This window comes from Heterodontus francisci, chromosome 25 (genome assembly GCF_036365525.1).
Source record: "Heterodontus francisci isolate sHetFra1 chromosome 25, sHetFra1.hap1, whole genome shotgun sequence".
Taxonomy (NCBI): domain Eukaryota; kingdom Metazoa; phylum Chordata; class Chondrichthyes; order Heterodontiformes; family Heterodontidae; genus Heterodontus; species Heterodontus francisci.
This window is the reverse complement of record NC_090395.1, coordinates 7131757-7156022: the sequence shown is the minus strand read 5'-3', so window position 1 is coordinate 7156022 and position 24266 is coordinate 7131757.

Genomic DNA, 24266 nt, shown 5'->3' with positions numbered 1-24266 from the left:
TGAAACCCATCCCCACACACTGAAACCCATCCCCACACACTGAAACACCTAACCCACACACTGAAAGCACTTCCACACACACTGAAACCCATCCCCACACACTGAAACACATCCCCACACACTGAAACACATCTCCTCACACTGAAACACCTCCCCCACACACTGAAACAAATACCCCACACACTGAAATACCATCCCCACTCACTGAAACCCCTTTCCCACACACTGAAACCCCTTCCCCACAAACTGGATCCCTTCCCCACACACTGAAACCCCTTTCCCACACACTGAAACCCTTCCCCACACACTGAAACCCCTTCCCCACACACTGAAACCCCTTCCCCACACACTGAAACCCATCCCCACACACTGAAAGCCCTTCCCCACATAGTTAAACACCTTCCCCGCACACTGAAACACCTTCCGCACACAGTTAAACAATTCCCCACACACTGAAACCCTTTCCCCACACACTGAAACCCATTGCCTACACACTGAAACACCTTCCGCACACAGTGCAACCCCTTGCCCACACAATGAAACACATTCCCCACACACAAACACCTTGCGCACACACAAAAACCCATCCCCAGACACAGAAACCCCACCCGCACACACTGAAACCCCTTCCCACACACTGAAGCCCTTCCCCACACACTGAAACCCCTTCCCCACACCCTGAAACCACTTCCCAAACACTGAAACACTTGCCCACACAATGAAACCCATCCCCACACACTGAAGCCCCTTCCCCACACACTGAAACACATCCCCACTCTCTGAAACACCATCCCCACAGACTGTAACCCCTTCCGCACCTACTGAAATCCATCGCCACACACTGAAACCCATCCCCACACACTGAAACACCTTCCCCACACACTGAAGCCCTTCCCCACACACTGAAACACATCCCCACACACTGAAGCACATCCCCACACACTGAAGCACATCCCCACACACTGAAACACCTTCCCCACACACTGAAACCACTTCCCCACACACTGAATCACCTTCCCCACACACTGAAACACCTTTCCCACACACTGTAACCCCTTTCGCAGACACTGAAGCCCATCCCCACACACTGAAACCCATGCCCACACACTGAAACCCCTTCCCCACACACTGAAAGCCCTTCCCCACACACTGAAACAACTTCCCCACACACTGAAACCCATTCCGCACACAATGAAACCCATCCGCACAAGATGAAACCCATCCCCACACACTGAAATCCCTTCCCCACACACTGAAACCCCTTCCCCACACACTGAAACACTTCCCCACACACTGAAACACCTTCCCCACACTCTGAAACCCCTTCCCCACACACAGAAACACCTTCCGCACACACTGAAATACCTTCCCCAAACACTGAAACACATCCCCACACACTGAAACCCCTTCCCCACACACTGAAACCCGTTCCCCCCACACTGAACCCCTTCCGCACACTCTGAAACCCCTTCCCCACACACTGAAACCCCTTCCCCACACACTGAAAACCATCCCGACACTCTGAAACCCCTTCCCCACACAGTGAAACACCTTCCGCACACACTGAAACACTTCCCCACACACTGAAACTGATCCTCACACACTGAAACCCCTTCCCCACACACTGAAACACATCCCCACACTCTGAAACACATTCCCCACACACTCAAACACCTTCCGCACACACTGAAACCCATCCCCACGCACTGAAACCCATCCCCACACACTGAAACAACTTCCCCACACACTGAAACAACTTCCCCACACACTGAAGCCCTTCCCCACACACTGAAACACATCCCCACACACTGAAGCACATCCCCACGCACTGAAACCCCTTCCCCACACAATGAAACACATCCCGACAATCTGAAACCCCTTCCCCACACAGTGAAACACCTTCCCCACACACTGAAACCCCTTCCCCACACACTGAAACCACTTCCCAAACACTGAAACACTTCCCCACACACTGAAACCAATCCCCACACACTGAAACCCCTTCCCCACACACTGAAAGACATCCCCACACTCTGAAACACCTTCCCCACACACTGAAACACCTTCCCCACACACTGAAACCCATCCCCACACACTGAAACCCATCCCCACACACTGAAACCCATCCCCACACACTGAAACACCTTCCCCACACACTGAAACACCTTCCCCACACACTGAAGCCCTTCCCCACACACTGAAGCACATCCCCACGCACTGAAACACCTTCCCCACACACTGAAACCCCTTCCCCACACACTGAAACACCTTCCCCACACACTGAAACACCTTTCCCACACACTGTAACCACTTCCGCACACACTGAAGCCCATCCCCACACACTGAAACCCATGCCCACACACTGAAACACCTTCCCAACACACTGAAAGCCCTTCCCCACACACTGAAACACCTTCCCCACACACTGAAACCCCTTCCGCACACAATGAAACCCATCCGCACTGACTGAAACCCATCCGCACAGACTGAAACCCATCCCCACACACTGAAACACTTCCCCACACACTGAAACACCTTCCCCACACACTGAAAGCACTTCCACACACACTGAAACCCATCCCCACACACTGAAACCCATCCCCACACACTGAAACACCTTCCCCACAAACTGAAAGCACTTCCGCACACACTGAAACCCATCCCCACACACTGAAACACATCCCCACACACTGAAACACATCTCCTCACACTGAAACACCTCCCCCACACACTGAAACCCCTTCCCCACACACACTGAAACACCTTCCCCACACACTGAAACAAATACCCCACACACTGAAATACCATCCCCACTCACTGAAACCCCTTTCCCACACAATGAAACCCCTCCCCACACACTGAAACCCTTCCCCACACACTGAAACCCCTTCCCCACACACTGAAACACTTCCCCACACACTGAAACCACTTCCCCACACACTGAAACCCTTTCCCCACACACTGAAACCCTTCCCCACACACTGAAACCCCATCCCCACACAGTTAAACACCTTCCCCGCACACTGAAACACCTTCCCCACGCACTGCATCCCCTTCCGCACACAGTTAAACAATTCCCCACACACTGAAACCCTTTCCCCACACACTGAAACCCATTCCCCACACACTGAAACACCTTCCGCACTCACTGAAACCCCTTCCCCACACACTGAAACCCCTTCCCCACACACTGAAACACATTCCCCACACACTTAAACACCTTCCGCACACACTAAAACCCAACCCCACACACAGAGACCCCACCCCTACACACTGAAACCCCTTCCCCACACACTGAAACCCCTTCCCCACACACTGAAACACATCCCCACACTCTGAAACACCTTCCCCACACACTGTAACCCCTTGCGCACACACTGAAACCCATCCCCACACACGGAAACCCATCCCCACACACGGAAACAACTTCCCCACACACTGAAGCCCTTCCCCACACACTGAAACACATCCCCACACACTGAAGCACATCCCCACGCACTGAAACACCTTCCCCACACACTGAAACCCCTTCCCCACACACTAAAACACCACCCCACACACTGAAACACCTTTCCCACACACTGTAACCCCCTCCGCACACACTGAAGCCCATCCCCACACACTGAAACCCATGCCCACACACTGAAACACCTTCCCCACACACTGAAAGCTCTTCCCCACACACTGATACACCTTCCCCACACACTGAAACCCCTTCCGCACACAATGAAACCCATCCGCACAAACTGAAACCCATCCCCACACACTGAAACCCCTTCCCCACACACTGAAACCCCTTCCCCACACACTGAAACACTTCCCCACACACTGAAACACCTTCCCCACCCACTGAAAGCACTTCCCCACACACTGCAACCCATCCCCACACACTGCAACCCATCCCCACACACTGCAACCCATCCCCACACACTGAAACCCATCCCCACACACTGAAACACATTCCCCACACACTGAGAGCACTTCCGCACACACTGAAACCCATCCCCACACACTGAAACACATCCCCACACACTGAAACACATCTCCTCACACTGAAGCACCTCCCCCACACACTGAAACCCCTTCCCCACACACACTGAAACACCTTCCCCACACACTGAAACAAATACCCCACACACTGAAATAACATCCCCACTCACTGAAACCCCTTTCACACACACTGAAACCCCTTCCCCACACACTGGATCCCTTCCCCACACACTGAAACCCCTTTCTCACAAACTGAAACCCTTCCCCACAAACTGAACCCCCTTCCCCACACACTGAAACCCCTTCCCCACACACTGAAACCCTTCCCGACACACTGAAAACCCTTCCCCACATAGTTAAACACCTTCCCCGCACACTGAAACAATTTCCCCACAAACTGAAACCCTTTCCCCACACACTGAAACCCCTTCCCTACACACTGAAACACATTCCGCACACACTGAAACCCCTTCCCCACACACTGAAACCCCTTCCCCACACACTGAAACACATTGCCCACACACTGAAGCACCTTCAGCATACACAAAAACCCATCCCCACACACAGAAACCCCACCGGCACAAACTGAAACCCCTTCCCCACACACTGAAAGCACTTCCCCACACACTTAAACACATCCCCACACACTGAAACACCTTCCCCACACACTGAAACCCCTTCCCCACACACTGAAACCCCTTCCCCACACAGTGAAACCCTTCCCCACACACTGAAACACATGCAAACACACTGAAACACCTCCCCACACACAGTAATACCTTCCCCACACACTGAAACCCCTTCCCCACACACTGAAACACCTTCCCCACACACTGAAACCCCTTCCCCACACACTGAAACACCTTCCCCACACACTGAAACAACTTCCCCACACACTGAAACCCCTTCCGCACACATTGAAACAGCTTCCACACACACTGCAACCATTCCCCACACACAGCAACACTTCCCCACACACTGAAACCCCTTCCCCACACACTGAAACGCCAACCCCACACACTGAAACCCTTCCCCACACCCTGAACCCCTTCACCACAAACTGAAACCCCTTCCCCACACACTGAAACCCTTCCCCACGCACTGAAACCCCTTCCCCACATAGTGAAACCCGTTCCCCACACAATGAATCCCCTTCCCCACACACTGAAACCCCTTCCCTACACACTGAAACACCTTCCACACACAACGAAACACCATCCACACGCAATGAAACACCTTCCCCACACACTGAAACCCCGTCCGCACACAATGAAACAACTTCCCCACACACAGAAACCCCTTCCCCACACACTGAAATACCTTTCACAGACACTGAAACCCCTTCCGCACACACTGAAACACCTTCCCAACACACTGAAACACCTTCCCCACACACTGAAACCCCTCCCGCACACACTGAAACATCTTCCCCACACACTGAAACCACTTCCCCACACACTGAAACCCCTTCCACACACAGTGAAAACCTTCCCCACACACTGAAACCCCTTCCACACACATTGAAACACATCGCCACACACTGAAACCCCTTCCCCACACACTGAAACACATCCCCACACACAGAAACCCCTTCCCCACACACTGAAACCCCTTCCGCACACACTGAAACACCTTCCCCACATACTGAAATCCCTTCCCCATACACTGAAACCCCTTCTGCACACACTGAAACCCCTTCCGCACACACTGAAACCCCTTCCGCACACACTGAAACACCTTCCCCACACACTGAAACACCTTCCCCACACGGTGAAACAACTTCCGCACACACTGAAACACCTTCCCCACACACTGAAACACATCCACACACACTGAAACACCTTCCCGACACACTGAAAGCACTGCCCCCCACACTGAAACTCATCCCCACACTCTGAAACCCCTTCCCCACACACTGAAACCCCTTCCCCAGACACTGAAACCCATCCCGACACTCTGAAACCCCTTCCCCACACAGTGAAACACCTTCCCCACACACAGAAACCCCTTCCCCACACACTGAAACCCCTTCCCCACACCCTGAAACAACTTCCCACACACTAAAAACCATCCCCACACACTGAAACACCTTCCCCACACACTGAAACAAATCCCCACACACTCAAACACATCTCCACACACTGAAACACCTCCCCCACACCCTGAAACCCCTTCCCGACACACACTGAAACACCTTCCCCACACACTGAAACAACTGCCCCACACACTGAAATACCATCCCCACTCACTGAAACCCCTTTCCCACACACTGAAACCCCTTCCTCACTCACTGAAACCCTTCCCCACACACTAAAGCTCCTTCCCCACACACTGAAACCCCTTCCCCACACACTGAAACCCTTCCCCACACACTGAAACCCCTTCCCCACACAGTTAAACCCCTTCCCCGCACACTGAAACACCTTCCCCACACACTGAAACCCCTTACGCACACAGTTAAACAATTCCCCACGCACTGAAACGCCTTCCCCACACACTGAAACCCCTTCCCTACACACTGAAACACCTTCCGCACACACTGAAACCCCTTCCCCACACACTGAAGCCCCTTCCCCATACACTGAAACACATTCCCCAGACACTGAAACCCCTTCCGCACACACTAAAACCCATCCCCACACACTGAAACCCCACCCCCACACACTGAAACACCTTCCCCACACACTGAACGCACTTCCCCACAAACTTAAACACATCCCCACACACTGAAACTCCTTCCCCACACACTGAAACCCCTTCTGCACACACTGAAACCCATGCCCACACACTGAAACCCATCCCCACACACTGAAACCCATCCCCACACACTGAAACAACTTCCCCACACACTGAAACAACTTCCCCACACACTGAAACCATTCCCCACACACTGAAACCATTCCCCACACACTGAAACACATCCCCACACACTGAAACACATCCCCACACACAGAAACACCTTCCCCACACACTTCAACCCCTTCCCCACACACTTCAACCCCTTCCCCACACACTGTAAACACCTTCCCCACACACTGAAACACATTCCCCACACACTGAAATACCTTCCCCACACACTGAAACACCTTCCCCACACACTGAACCCCATTCACCACACACAGAAACACCTTCCCCACACACTGAAACAACATCCCCACACACTGAAACACCTTCCCCACACACTGAAACAGCTTCCCCACACACTGTGACCCTTCCCCACACACTGAAACAACTTCCCCACACACTGAAACAATGCCCCACACACTGCAACACTTCCCCACACACTGAAACCCCTTCCCCACACACTGAAACCCCTTCCCCACACACTGAAACCCATCCCCACACACTGAAACCAATCCCCACACACTGAAACAACTTCCCCACACACTGAAACCATTCCCCACACACTGAAACACTTCCCCACACACTGAAACCCCTTCCCCAAACACTGAAACACATCGCCACACACTGAAACCACTTCCCCACACACTGAAACACATCCCCACACACTGAAACCCCTTCCCCACACACTGAAACACATCCCCACACACGGAAAACCTTCCCCACACACTGAAGCTCCTTCCGCACACCGTGAATCCCTTCCCCACACACTGAAACCCCATCCCCACTCACTGAAACACATCCCGATACACACAAACCCCTTCCCCATACACTGAAACCCCTTCCGAACACACTGAAACACCTTCCCCACATACTGAAACCCCTTCCCCACACACTGAAACCCCTTCAGCACACACTGAAACCCCTTCAACACACACTGAAACACCTTCCCCACACACTGAAACACCTTCCCCACACACTGAACCCCATTCACCACACACAGAAACACCTTCCCCACACACTGAAACAACATCCCCACACACTGAAACACCTTCCCCACACACTGAAACAGCTTCCCCACACACTGTGACCCTTCCCCACACACTGAAACAACTTCCCCACACACTGAAACAATGCCCCACACACTGCAACACTTCCCCACACACTGAAACCCCTTCCCCACACACTGAAACCCCTTCCCCACACACTGAAACCCATCCCCACACACTGAAACCAATCCCCACACACTGAAACAACTTCCCCACACACTGAAACCATTCCCCACACACTGAAACACTTCCCCACACACTGAAACCCCTTCCCCAAACACTGAAACACATCGCCACACACTGAAACCACTTCCCCACACACTGAAACACATCCCCACACACTGAAACCCCTTCCCCACACACTGAAACATATCCCCACACACGGAAAACCTTCCCCACACACTGAAACACCTTCCGCACACCGTGAATCCCTTCCCCACACACTGAAACCCCTTCCCCACTCACTGAAACACATCCCGATACACACAAACCCCTTCCCCACACACTGAAACCCCTTCCGAACACACTGAAACACCTTCCCCACATACTGAAACCCCTTCCCCACACACTGAAACCCCTTCAGCACACACTGAAACCCCTTCAACACACACTGAAACACCTTCCCCACACACTGAAACACCTTCCCCACACACTGAAATCCCTTCAGCACACACTGAAACCCCTTCAACACACACTGAAACACCTTCCCCACACACTGAAACAACTTCCCCACACACTGAAACACCTTCCCCACACACTGAAACACATCCCCACACACTGAAACCTCTTCCCGACACACTGAAACCCATTCCCCCCACACTGAAACCCATCCCCACACTCTGAAACCCCTTCCCCACACAATGAAACCCCTTCCCCACACACTGAAACCCATCCCGACACTCTGAAGCCCCTTCCCCACACAGTGAAACACCTTCCCCACACACTGAAACCCCTTCCCCACCCACTGAAACCCCTTCCCCACACCCTGAAACCACTTCCCACAAACTGAAACCCATCCCCACACACAGTGAAACCCTTCCCCACACACTGAAACCCCTTCCCCAGACACTGAAACCCCTTCCCCACACAATGAAACACATCCCCACACACTGAAACACATCTCCTCACACTGAAGCTCCTCCCCCACACACAGAAACCCCTTCCCCACACACACTGAAACACCTTCCCCACACACTGAAACAAATACCCCACACACTGAAATAACATCCCCACTCACTGAAACCCCTTTCACACACACTGAAACCCCTTCCCCACACACTGGATCCCTTCCCCACACACTGAAACCCCTTCCTCACAAACTGAAACCCTTCCCCACAAACTGAACCCCCTTCCCCACACACTGAAACCCCTTCCCCACACACTGAAACCCTTCCCCACATACTGAAACCCCCTCCCAACATAGTTAAACACCTTCCCCGCAAACTGAAATACCTTCCCCACAAACTGAAACCCCTTCCGCACACAGCTAAACAATTCCCCACACACTGAAACCCTTTCCCCACACACTGAAACCCCTTCCCTACACACTGAAACACATTCCGCACACACTGAAACCCCTTCCCCACACACTGAAACCCCTTCCCCACACACTGAAACACATTGCCCACACACTGAAACACCTTCCGCATACACTAAAACCCATCCCCACACACAGAAACCCCACCCCCACACACTGAAACCCCTTCCCCACACACTGAAAGCACTTCCCCACACACTTAAACACATCCCCACACACTGAAACACCTTCCCCACACACTGAAACCCCTTCCCCACACAGTTAAACCCTTCCCCACACACTGAAACACATGCGAACACACTGAAACACATCCCCACACACAGTAATACCTTCCCCACACACTGAAACCCCTTCCCCACACACTGAAACACCTTCCCCACACACTGAAAAACCTTCCCCACACACTGAAACAACTTCCCCACACACTGAAACCCCTTCCGCACACACTGAAACAGCTTCCACACACACTGTAACCCTTCCCCACACACAGCAACACTTCCCCACACACTGAAACCCCTTCCCCACACATTGAAACGCCAACCCCACACACTTAAACCCTTCCCCACACCCTGAAACCCTTCACCACAAACTGAAACCCCTTCCCCACGCACTGAAACCCCTTCCCCACATAGTGAAACCCGTTCCCCACACAATGAAACCCCATCCCCACACACTGAAACCCCTTCCGCACACAACGAAACACCATCCACACGCAATGAAACACCTTCCCCACACACTGAAACCCCGTCCGCACACAATGAAACAACTTCCCCACACACTGAAATACCTTTCACAGACACTGAAACCCCTTCCGCACACACTGAAACACCTTCCCAACACACTGAAACACCTTCCCCACACACTGAAACCCCTTCCGCACACACTGAAACATCTTCCCCACACACTGAAACCACTTCCCCACACACTGAAACTCCTTCCGCACACAGTGAAAACCTTCCCCACACAATGAAACCCCTTCCACACACATTGAAACACATCGCCACACACTGAAACCCCTTCCCCACACACTGAAACACATCCCCACACACAGAAACCCCTTCCCAACACACTGAAACCCCTTCCGCACACACTGAAACACCTTCCCCACATACTGAAATCCCTTCCCCACACACTGAAACCCCTTCCGCACACACTGAAACCCCTACCGCACACACTGAAACACCTTCCCCACACACTGAAACACCTTCCCCACACGCTGAAACAAATTCCACACACACTGAAACACCTTCCCCACACACTGAAACACATCCACACACACTGAAACACCTTCCCGACACACTGAAAGCACTGCCCCCCACACTGAAACTCATCCCCACACTCTGAAACCCCTTCCCCACTCACTGAAACCCCTTCCCCAGACACTGAAACCCATCCCGACACTCTGAAACCCCTTCCCCACACAGTGAAACACCTTCCCCACACACTGAAACCCCTTCCCCACACACTGAAACCCCTTCCCCACACCCTGAAACCACTTCCCACACACTAAAAACCATCCCCACACACTGAAACACCTTCCCCACACACTGAAAGCCCTTCCGCACACACTGAAACCCATCCCCACACACTGAAACAAATCCCCACACACTCAAACACATCTCCACACACTGAAACACCTCCCCCACACACTGAAACCCCTTCCCGACACACACTGAAACACCTTCCCCACACACTGAAACAACTGCCCCACACACTGAAATACCATCCCAACTCACTGAAACCCCTTTCCCACACACTGAAACCCCTTCCCCACACACTGGATCTCCTCCCCACACACTGAAACCCCTTCCTCACTCACTGAAACCCTTCCCCACACACTAAAACTCCTTCCCCACACACTGAAACCCCTTCCCCACACACTGAAACCCTTCCCCACACACTGAAACCCTTCCCCACACACTGAAACCCCTTCCCCACACAGTTAAACCCCTTCCCCGCACACTGAAACACCTTCCCCACACACCGAAACCCCTTACGCACACAGTTAAACAATTCCCCACGCACTGAAACGCCTTCCCCACACACTGAAACCCCTTCCCCACACACTGAAACACCTTCCGCACACACTGAAACCCCTTCCCCACACACTGAAACCCCTTCCCCATACACTGAAACCCCTTCCCCATACACTGAAACCCCTTCCGCACACACTAAAACCCATCCCCGCACACTGAAACCCCACCCCCACTCACTGAAAGCACTTCCCCACACAGTGAAAGCACTTCCCCACAAACTTAAACACATCCCCACACACTGAAACTCCTTCCCCGCACACTGAAACCCCTTCTGCACACACTGAAACCCATGCCCACAAACTGAAACCCATCCCCACACACTGAAACCCATCCCCACACACTGAAACAACTTCCTCACACACAGAAACACCTTACCCACACACTGAAACACATCCCCACACACTGAAACACCTTCCCCACACACTGAAACACATTCCCCACACACTGAAATACCTTCCCCACACACTGAAACACCTTCCCCACACACTGAACCCCATTCACAACACACAGAATCACCTTCCCCACACACTGAAACAACATCCCCACACACTGAAACACCTTCCCCACACACTGAAACAGCTTCCCCACACACTGTAACCCTTGCCCACACACTGAAACAACTTCCCCACACACTGAAACAATGCCCCACACACTGAAACACTTCCCCACACACTGAAACCCCTTCCCCACACACTGAAACCATTCCCCACGCACTGAAACCTATCCCCACGCACTGAAACCCATCCCCACACACTGAAACCCATCCCCACACACTGAAACAACTTCCCCACACACTGAAACAACGTCCCCACACACTGAAACCATTCCCCACACACTGAAACACTTCCCCACACACTGAAACCCCTTCCCCAAACACTGAAACACATCGCCACACACTGAAACCCCTTCCCCACACATTGAAACACATCCCCACACACTGAAACCCCTTCCCCACACACTGAAACACATCCCCACACACTGAAAACCTTCCCCATACACTGAAACACCTTCCGCACACCGTGAATCCCTTCCCCACACACTGAAACCCCTTCCCCACTCACTGAAACACATCCCGACACACACAAACCCCTTCCCCACACACTGAAACCCCTTCCGAACACACTGAAACACCTTCCCCACATACTGAAACCCCTTCCCCACACACTGAAATCCCTTTAGCACACACTGAAACCCCTTCAACACACACTGAAACACCTTCCCCACACACTGAAACATCTTCCCCACACTCTGAAACACATCCCCACACACTGAAACCTCTTCCCGACACACTGAAACCTCTTCCCGACACACTGAAACCCATTCCCCCCACACTGAAACCCATCCCCACACTCTGCAACCCCTTCCCCACACAATGAAACCCCTTCCCCACACACTGAAACCCATCCCGACACTCTGAAACCCCTTCCCCACACAGTGAAACACCTTCCCCACACACTGAAACCCCTTCCCCACCCACTGAAACCCCTACCCCACACACTGAAACCCCTTCCCCACACACTGAAACCCCTTTCCCACACACTGAAACCCCTTCCCCACTCACTGAACCCCCTTCACTACACACTGAAACACCTTCCGCACCGAATGAAACACCTTCCACACACAATGAAACACCTTCCCCACACACTGAAACCCCTTCCACACACAATGAAATCCTTGCCCACACAAACTGAAACCAATCCCCACACACACTGAAATCCTTCCCCACACACTGAAACACCTTGCCCACACACTGAAAACCATTCCCCACACACTGGAACACCTTCCGCATGCAATGAAACCCATCCCCACAAACTGAAACCAATCCCCACACACTGAAACCCCTTCCCACACAATGAAACCCCTTCCCCACACACTGAAACCCTTCCCCACACACACTGAAACCCTTCCCCACACACTGAAACACCTTCCCCACACACTGAAAACCATTCCCCACACACTGGAACCCCTTCCGCACTCAATGAAACCAATCCCCACAATCTGAAACCCATCCCCACACACTGAAACCCCTTCCCCACACACTGAAACCCCTTCCCCACACACTGAAACCCATCCCCACACACTGAAACATCTTCCCCACACACTGTAACCCTTCCCCACACACTGAAACACATCCCCACACACTGAAACACCTTCCCCACACACTGAAACACCTTCCCCACACACTGAAACCCCTTCTCCACACACACTGAAACACCTTCCCCACACACTGAAACAACTCCCCTACACACTGAAATACCATCCCCACTCACTGAAACACCTTTGCCACACACTGAAACCCCTTCCGCACACCCTGGAACCGTTCCGAACACACTGAAACCCCTTCCCCACACACTGAAACAGCTTCCCCACACACTGAAACCCCTTCTCCACACACTGAAACACCTTCCGCACACACTGAAACACCTTCCCCACACACTGAAACACCTTCATCACACACTGAAACCCCTTCCGCACACACTTAAAAACCTTCCCCACATACTGAAACACCTTCCCCACATACTGAAACACCTTCCCCACACACTGAAACCCCTTCCCCACACACTGAAACACCTTCCCCACACACTGAAACCCCTTCTGCACACAATGAAACCCATCCCCACAAACTGAAACCCATCCCCACACATTGAAACCCCTTCCCCACACACTGAAACCCCTTCCCCACACAGTGAAACAGTACCCCACACACTGAAACACCATCCCCACACACTGAAAGCCATTCCGCACACACTGGAACCCATCCCCACACACTGAAACCCATCCCCACACACTGAAACACTTCCCCACAAACTGAAACACATTCCCACACACTGAAACCCCTTCCCCCCACTCTCAAACCCTTCCCCACACTCTGAAACCCCTTCCCCACACACTGAAAACCATTCCCCACACACTGAAACACTTACCCACACTCTGAAACCCCTTCCCCACACACTGAAACACCTTCCCCACACACTGAATCCCCATCCCCTCAGACTGAAACGCATCCCCACACTCTGAAACAACTTCTCCAAACACTGATACCCCTTCCCCACAAACTGAAACCCTTCCCCACACACTGAAACACATTCCCCACAAACTGAAACACTACCCCACCCTCTGAAACACATTTCCCACACAATGAAACCCCATCCCCAGACACTGAAACACCTTCCCCACACACTGAAACACTTCCCCACACACCGAAACACGTTCCTCACACTCTGAAACACCTTCCCCACACTCTGAAACACATTCCCCCCAAACTGAAACACCTTCCCCAAACACTGAAACACCTTCCACACACACAAAAACACATGCCCGCTAACTGTAACACCTTCCCCAAAACACTGAAACACCTTCCCCACACACTGAAACACATCCCCACACACTGAAATACCATCCCAACTCACTGAAACCCCTTTCCCACACACTGAAACCCCTTCCCCACACACTGGATCTCCTCCCCACACACTGAAACCCCTTCCTCACTCACTGAAACCCTTCCCCACACACTAAAACTCCTTCCCCACACACTGAAACCCCTTCCCCACACACTGAAACCCTTCCCCACACACTGAAACCCTTCCCCACACACTGAAACCCCTTCCCCACACAGTTAAACCCCTTCCCCGCACACTGAAACACCTTCCCCACACACTGAAACCCCTTACGCACACAGTTAAACAATTCCCCACGCACTGAAACGCCTTCCCCACACACTGAAACCCCTTCCCCACACACTGAAACACCTTCCGCACACACTGAAACCCCTTCCCCACACACTGAAACCCCTTCCCCATACACTGAAACCCCTTCCGCACACACTAAAACCCATCCCCGCACACTGAAACCCCACCCCCACTCACTGAAACACCTTCCCCACACACTGAAAGCACTTCCCCACAAACTTAAACACATCCCCACACACTGAAACTCCTTCCCCGCACACTGAAACCCCTTCTGCACACACTGAAACCCATGCCCACAAACTGAAACCCATCCCCACACACTGAAACCCATCCCCACACACTGAAACAACTTCCCCACACACAGAAACACCTTACCCACACACTGAAACACATCCCCACACACTGAAACACCTTCCCCACACACTGGAACACATTCCCCACACACTGAAATACCTTCCCCACACACTGAAACACCTTCCCCACACACTGAACCCCATTCACAACACACAGAATCACCTTCCCCACACACTGAAACAACATCCCCACACACTGAAACACCTTCCCCACACACTGAAACAGCTTCCCCACACACTGTAACCCTTGCCCACACACTGAAACAACTTCCCCACACACTGAAACAATGCCCCACACACTGAAACACTTCCCCACACACTGAAACCCCTTCCCCACACACTGAAACCATTCCCCACGCACTGAAACCTATCCCCACGCACTGAAACCCATCCCCACACACTGAAACCCATCCCCACACACTGAAACAACTTCCCCACACACTGAAACAACTTCCCCACACACTGAAACCATTCCCCACACACTGAAACACTTCCCCACACACTGAAACCCCTTCCCCAAACACTGAAACACATCGCCACACACTGAAACCCCTTCCCCACACATTGAAACACATCCCCACACACTGAAACCCCTTCCCCACACACTGAAACACATCCCCACACACTGAAAACCTTCCCCATACACTGAAACACCTTCCGCACACCGTGAATCCCTTCCCCACACACTGAAACCCCTTCCCCACTCACTGAAACACATCCCGACACACACAAACCCCTTCCCCACACACTGAAACCCCTTCCGAACACACTGAAACACCTTCCCCACATACTGAAACCCCTTCCCCACACACTGAAATCCCTTTAGCACACACTGAAACCCCTTCAACACACACTGAAACACCTTCCCCACACACTGAAACATCTTCCCCACACTCTGAAACACATCCCCACACACTGAAACCTCTTCCCGACACACTGAAACCTCTTCCCGACACACTGAAACCCATTCCCCCCACACTGAAACCCTTCCCCACACTCTGAAACCCCTTCCCCACACAATGAAACCCCTTCCCCACACACTGAAACCCATCCCGACACTCTGAAACCCCTTCCCCACACAGTGAAACACCTTCCCCACACACTGAAACCCCTTCCCCACCCACTGAAACCCCTTCCCCACACACTGAAACCCCTTCCCCACACACAGAAACCCCTTTCCCACACACTGAAACCCCTTCCCCACTCACTGAACCCCCTTCACTACACACTGAAACACCTTCCGCACCGAATGAAACACCTTCCACACACAATGAAACACCTTCCCCACACACTGAAACCCCTTCCACACACAATGAAATCCTTGCCCACACAAACTGAAACCAATCCCCACACACACTGAAACCCTTCCCCACACACTGAAACACCTTCCCCACACACTGAAAACCATTCCCCACACACTGGAACACCTTCCGCATGCAATGAAACCCATCCCCACAAACTGAAACCAATCCCCACACACTGAAACCCCTTCCCACACAATGAAACCCCTTCCCCACACACTGAAACCCTTCCCCACACACACTGAAACCCTTCCCCACACACTGAAACACCTTCCCCACACACTGAAAACCATTCCCCACACACTGGAACCCCTTCCGCACTCAATGAAACCAATCCCCACAATCTGAAACCCATCCCCACACACTGAAACCCCTTCCCCACACACTGAAACCCCTTCCCCACACACTGAAACCCATCCCCACACACTGAAACATCTTCCCCACACACTGTAACCCTTCCCCACACACTGAAACACATCCCCACACACTGAAACACCTTCCCCACACACTGAAACACCTTCCCCACACACTGAAACCCCTTCTCCACACACACTGAAACACCTTCCCCACACACTGAAACAACTCCCCTACACACTGAAATACCATCCCCACACACTGAAACACCTTTGCCACACACTGAAACCCCTTCCGCACACACTGGAACCGTTCCGAACACACTGAAACCCCTTCCCCACACACTGAAACAGCTTCCCCACACACTGAAACCCCTTCTCCACACACTGAAACACCTTCCGCACACACTGAAACACCTTCCCCACACACTGAAACACCTTCACCACACACTGAAACCCCTTCCGCACACACTTAAAAACCTTCCCCACATACTGAAACACCTTCCCCACATACTGAAACACCTTCCCCACACACTGAAACCCCTTCCCCACACACTGAAACACCTTCCCCACACACTGAAACCCCTTCTGCACACAATGAAACCCATCCCCACAAACTGAAACCCATCCCCACACATTGAAACCCCTTCCCCACACACTGAAACCCCTTCCCCACACAGTGAAACAGTACCCCACACACTGAAACACCATCCCCACACACTGAAAGCCATTCCGCACACACTGAAAGCCATTCCGCACACACTGGAACCCATCCCCACACACTGAAACCCATCCCCACACACTGAAACCCATCCCCACACACTGAAACACCTTCCCCACGCACTGAAACACTTCCCCACAAACTGAAACACATTCCCACACACTGAAACCCCTTCCCCCCACTCTCAAACCCTTCCCCACACTCTGAAACCCCTTCCCCACACACTGAAAACCATTCCCCACACACTGAAACACTTACCCACACTCTGAAACCCCTTCCCCACACACTGAAACACCTTCCCCACACACTGAATCCCCATCCCCTCAGACTGAAACGCATCCCCACACTCTGAAACAACTTCTCCAAACACTGATACCCCTTCCCCACAAACTGAAACCCTTCCCCACACACTGAAACACATTCCCCACAAACTGAAACACTACCCCACCCTCTGAAACACATTTCCCACACAATGAAACCCCATCCCCAGACAATGAAACACCTTCCCCACACACTGAAACACGTTCCTCACACTCTGAAACACCTTCCCCACACTCTGAAACACATTCCCCCCAAACTGAAACACCTTCCCCAAACACTGAAACACCTTCCACACACACAAAAACACATGCCCGCTAACTGTAACACCTTCCCCAAAACACTGAAACACCTTCCCCACACACTGAAACACATCCCCACACACTGAAACACATCCCCACACACTGAAACCCATCCCCATACACTGAAACCCTTACCCACACTCTGAAACCCCTTCCCCACACACTGAAACACTTACCCACACTCTGAAACCCCTTCCCCACACACTGAAACACCTTCCCCGCACACTGAAACCCCTTACCCACACACTGAAACCCCTTCCCCAAACAGTGAAACACTTTCCCCACACACTGAATCCCCATCCCCTCAGACTGAAACGCATCCCCACACACTGAAACAACTTCTCCAAACACTGATACCCATTCCCCACACTCTGAAACCCTTCCCCACACACTGAAACCTCTTCTCCACACACTGAAACACATTCCCCACAAACTGAAACCCTTCCCCACACACTGAAACACATTCCACACAAACTGAAACACTACCCCCACCCTCTGAAACACATTCCCCACACAATGAAACCCCATCCCCACACACTGAAACACCTTCCCCACACACTGAAACACTTCCCCACACACCGAAACACGTTCCTCACACTCTGAAACACCTTCCCCACACACTGAAACACATTCCCCGCAAACTGAAACACCTTCCCCACACACTAAAACACATGCCCGCTAACTGAAACACCTTCCCCAAAACACTGAAACACCTTCCCCACACACTGAAACACCTTCCCCACACACTGAAACACATCCCCACATACTGAAACACCTTCCCCACACACTGAAACACATTCCCCACACACTGAAACCCTTCCCCATACACTGAACACCTTCCCGACACAGTGAAACACTTCCCCACACACTGAAACCCATCCCCAAACACTGAAGTTCCTTCCCCACACACTGAAACCCCTTCCCCACACACTGAAACCCCTTCCCCACACACTGAAACACATCCCCACAAACTGAGACACCTTCTCCACACACTGAAACCCCTTCCCCACACTTTGAAACCCTTCCCCACACACACTGAAACCCTTCCCCACACATTGAAACACCTTCCCCACACACTGAATCCCATTCCCCACACACTGGAACCCCTTCCGCACACAATGAAACCCATCCCCACAAACTGAAACCCATTCCCACACACTGAAACCCCTTCCCCACACACTGAAACCCCTTCCCCACACACTGAAACCCATTCCCACACACTGAAACACCTTCGCCACACACTGTAACCCTTCCCCACACACTGATACACATCCCCACACACTGAAACCCCTTCCCCAAACAGTGAAACACCTTCCCCACACACCTGAATCCCCATCCCCTCAGACTGAAACGCATCCCCACACACTGAAACAACTTCTCCAAACACTGATACCCATTCCCCACACTCTGAAACCCTTCCCCACACACTGAAACCTCTTCTCCACACACTGAAACACATTCCCCACAAACTGAAACCCTTCCCCACACACTGAAACACATTCCCTACAAACTGAAACACTACCCCACCCTCTGAAACACATTCCCCACACAATGAAACCCCATTCCCCCACACACTGAAACACCTTCCCCACACACTGAAACACTTCCCCACACACCGAAACACGTTCCTCACACTCTGAAACACCTTCCCCACACACTGAAACACATTCCCCGCAAACTGAAACACCTTCCCCAAACACTGAAACACCTTCCCCACACACTAAAACACATGCCCACTAACTGAAACACCTTCCCCAAAACACTGAAACACCTTCCCCACACACTGAAACACCTTCCCCACACACTGAAACACATCCCCACACACTGAAACACCTTCACCACACACTGAAACACATTCCCGACCCACTGAAACCCTTCCCCATACACTGAACACCTTCCCGACACAGTGAAACACTTCCCCACACACTGAAACTCATTCCCAAACACTGAAGCACCTTCCCCACACACTGAAACCCCTTCCCCACACACTGAAACACCTTCGCCACACACTGTAACCCTTCCCCACACACTGAAACACATCCCCACACACTGAAACCCCTTCCCCAAACAGTGAAACACCTTCCCCACACATTGAATCCCCATCCCCTCAGACTGAAACGCATCCCCACACACTGAAACAACTTCTCCAAACACTGATACCCATTCCCCACACTCTGAAACACTTCCCCACACACTGAAACCTCTTCTTCACACACTGAAACACATTCCCCACAAACTGAAACCCTACCCCACACACTGAAACACATTCCCTACAAACTGAAACACTACCCCACCCTCTGAAACACATTCCCCACACAATGAAACCCCATTCCCCCACACACTGAAACACCTTCCCCACACACTGAAACACTTCCCCACACACCGAAACACGTTCCTCACACTCTGAAACACCTTCCCCACACACTGAAACACATTGCCCGCAAACTGAAACACCTTCCCCAAACACTGAAACACCTTCCCCACACACTAAAACACATGCCCGCTAACTGAAACACCTTGCCCAAAACGCTGAAACACCTTCCCCACACACTGAAACACCTTCCCCACACACTGAAACACATCCCCACACACTGAAACACCTTCCACACACACTGAAACACATTCCCCACACACTGAAACCCTTCCCCATACACTGAACACCTTCCCGACACAGTGAAACACTTCCCCACACACTGAAACTCATCCCCAAACACTGAAGCACCTTCCCCACACACTGAAACACATCCCCAAACACTGAAGCACCTTCCCCACTCACTGAAACCCCTTCCCCACACAATGAAACCCCATCCCCACACACTGAAACACCTTCCCCACACACCGAAGCACTTCCCCACACACCGAAACACGTTCCTCACACTCTGAAACACATTCCCCCCAAACTGAAACACCTTCCCCAAACACTGAAACACCTTCCACACACACAAAAACACATGCCCGCTAACTGAAACACCATCCCCAAAACACTGAAACACCTTCCCCACACACTGAAACACCTTCCCCACACACTGAAACACATCCCCACACACTCAAACACCTTCCCCACACACTGAAACACATTTTCCACACACTGAAACCCTTCCCCATACACTGAACACCTTCCCCACACACTGAAACCCTTACCCACACTCTGAAAACCCTTCCCCACACACTGAAAAACCTTCTCCGCACACTGAAACCCCTTCCCCACACACTGAAACCCCTTCCCCACACACTGAAACACTTACCCACACTCTGAAACCCCTTCCCCACACACTGAAACACCTTCCCCGCACACTGAAACCCCTTCCCCACACACTGAAACCCCTTCCCCAAACAGTGAAACACCTTCCCCACACACTGAATCCCCATCCCCTCAGACTGAACCGCATCCCCACACACTGAAACAACTTCTCCAAACACTGATACCCATTCCCTACACTCTGAAACCCTTCCCCACACACTGAAACCTCTTCTTCACACACTGAAACACATTCCCCACAAACTGAAACCCTTCCCCACACACTGAAACACATTCCCCACAAACTGAAACACTACCCCCACCCTCTGAAACACATTCCCCACACAATGAAACCCCATCCCCTCACACTGAAACACCTTCCCCACACACTGAAACACTTCCCCACACACCGAAACACGTTCCTCACACTCTGAAACACCTTCCCCAAACACTGAAACACCTTCCCCACACACTAAAACACATGCCCGCTAACTGAAACACCTTCCCCAAAACACTGAAACACCTTCCCCACACACTGAAACACCTTCCCCACACACTGAAACACATCCCCACACACTGAAACACATCCCCACACACTGAAACACCTTCCCCATACACTGAACACCTTCCCGACACAGTGAAACACTTCCCCCCACACTGAAACCCATCCCCAAACACTGAAGTTCCTTCCCCACACACTGAAACCCCTTCCCCACACAGTGAAACCCCTTCCCCACACACTGAAACACATCCCCACAAGCTGAGACACCTTCTCCACACACTGAAACCCCTTCCCCACACTTTGAAGCCCTTCCCCACACACACTGAAACCCTTCCCCACACATTGAAACACCTTCCCCACACACTGAAACCCATTCCCCACACACTGGAACCCCTTCCGCACACAATGAAACCCATCCCCACAAACTGAAACCCATTCCCACACACTGAAACCCCTTCCCCACACACTGAAACCCCTTCCCCACACACTGAAACCCATCCCCACACACTGAAACCCATCCCCACACACTGAAACACATTCGCCACACACTGTAACCCTTCCCCACACACTGAAACGCATCCCCACACACTGAAACCCCTTCCCCAAACAGTGAAACACCTTCCCCACACACTGAATCCCCATCCCCTCAGACTGAAACGCATCCCCACACACTGAAACAACTTCTCCAAACACTGATACCCATTCCCCACACTCTGAAACCCTTCCCCACACACTGCAACCTCTTCTCCACTCCCTGAAACACATTCCCCACAAACTGAAACCCTTCCCCACACACTGAAACACATTCCCTACAAACTGAAACACTACCCCACCCTCTGAAACACATTCCCCACACAATGAAACCCCATTCCCCCACACACTGAAACACCTTCCCCACACACTGAAACACTTCCCCACACACCGAAACACGTTCCTCACACTCTGAAACACCTTCCCCACACACTGAAACACATTCCCCGCAAACTGAAACACCTTCCCCAAACACTGAAACACCTTCCCCACACACTAAAACACATGCCCGCTAACTGAAACACCTTCCCCAAAACACTGAAACACCTTCCCCACACACTGAAACACCTTCCCCACACACTGAAACACATCCCCACACACTGAAACTCCTTCCCCACACACTGAAACACATTCCCCACACACTGAAACCCTTCCCCATACACTGAACACCTTCCCGATACAGTGAAACACTTCCCCACACACTGAAACTCATCCCCAAACACTGAAGCACCTTCCCCACACACTGAAACCCCTTCCCCACACACTGAAACACCTTCGCCACACACTGTAACCCTTCACCACACACTGAAACACATCCCCACACACTGAAACCCCTTCCCCAAACAGTGAAACACCTTCCCCACACACTGAATCCCCATCCCCTCAGACTGAAACGCATCCCCACACACTGAAACAACTTATCCAAACACTGATTCCCATTCCCCACACTCTGAAACCCTTCCCCACACACTGAAACCTCTTCTCCACACACTGAAACACATTCCCCACAAACTGAAACCCTTCCCCACACACTGAAACACATTCCCTACAAACTGAAACACTACCCCACCCTCTGAAACACATTCCCCACACAATGAAACCCCATTCCCCCACACACTGAAACACCTTCCCCACACACTGAAACACTTCCCCACACACCGAAACACGTTCCTCACGCTCTGAAACACCTTCCCCACACACTGAAACACATTCCCCGCAAACTGAAACACCTTCCCCAAACACTGAAACACCTTCCCCACACACTAAAACACATGCCCGCTAACTGAAACACCTTCCCCAAAACACTGAAACACCTTCCCCACACACTGAAACACCTTCCCCACACACTGAAACACATCCCCACACACTGAAACACCTTCCCCACACACTGAAACACATTCCCCACACACTGAAACCCTTCCCCACATACTGAAACACATCCCCACAAACTGAGACACCTTCTCCACACACTGAAACCCCTTCCCCACACTTTGAAACCCTTCCCC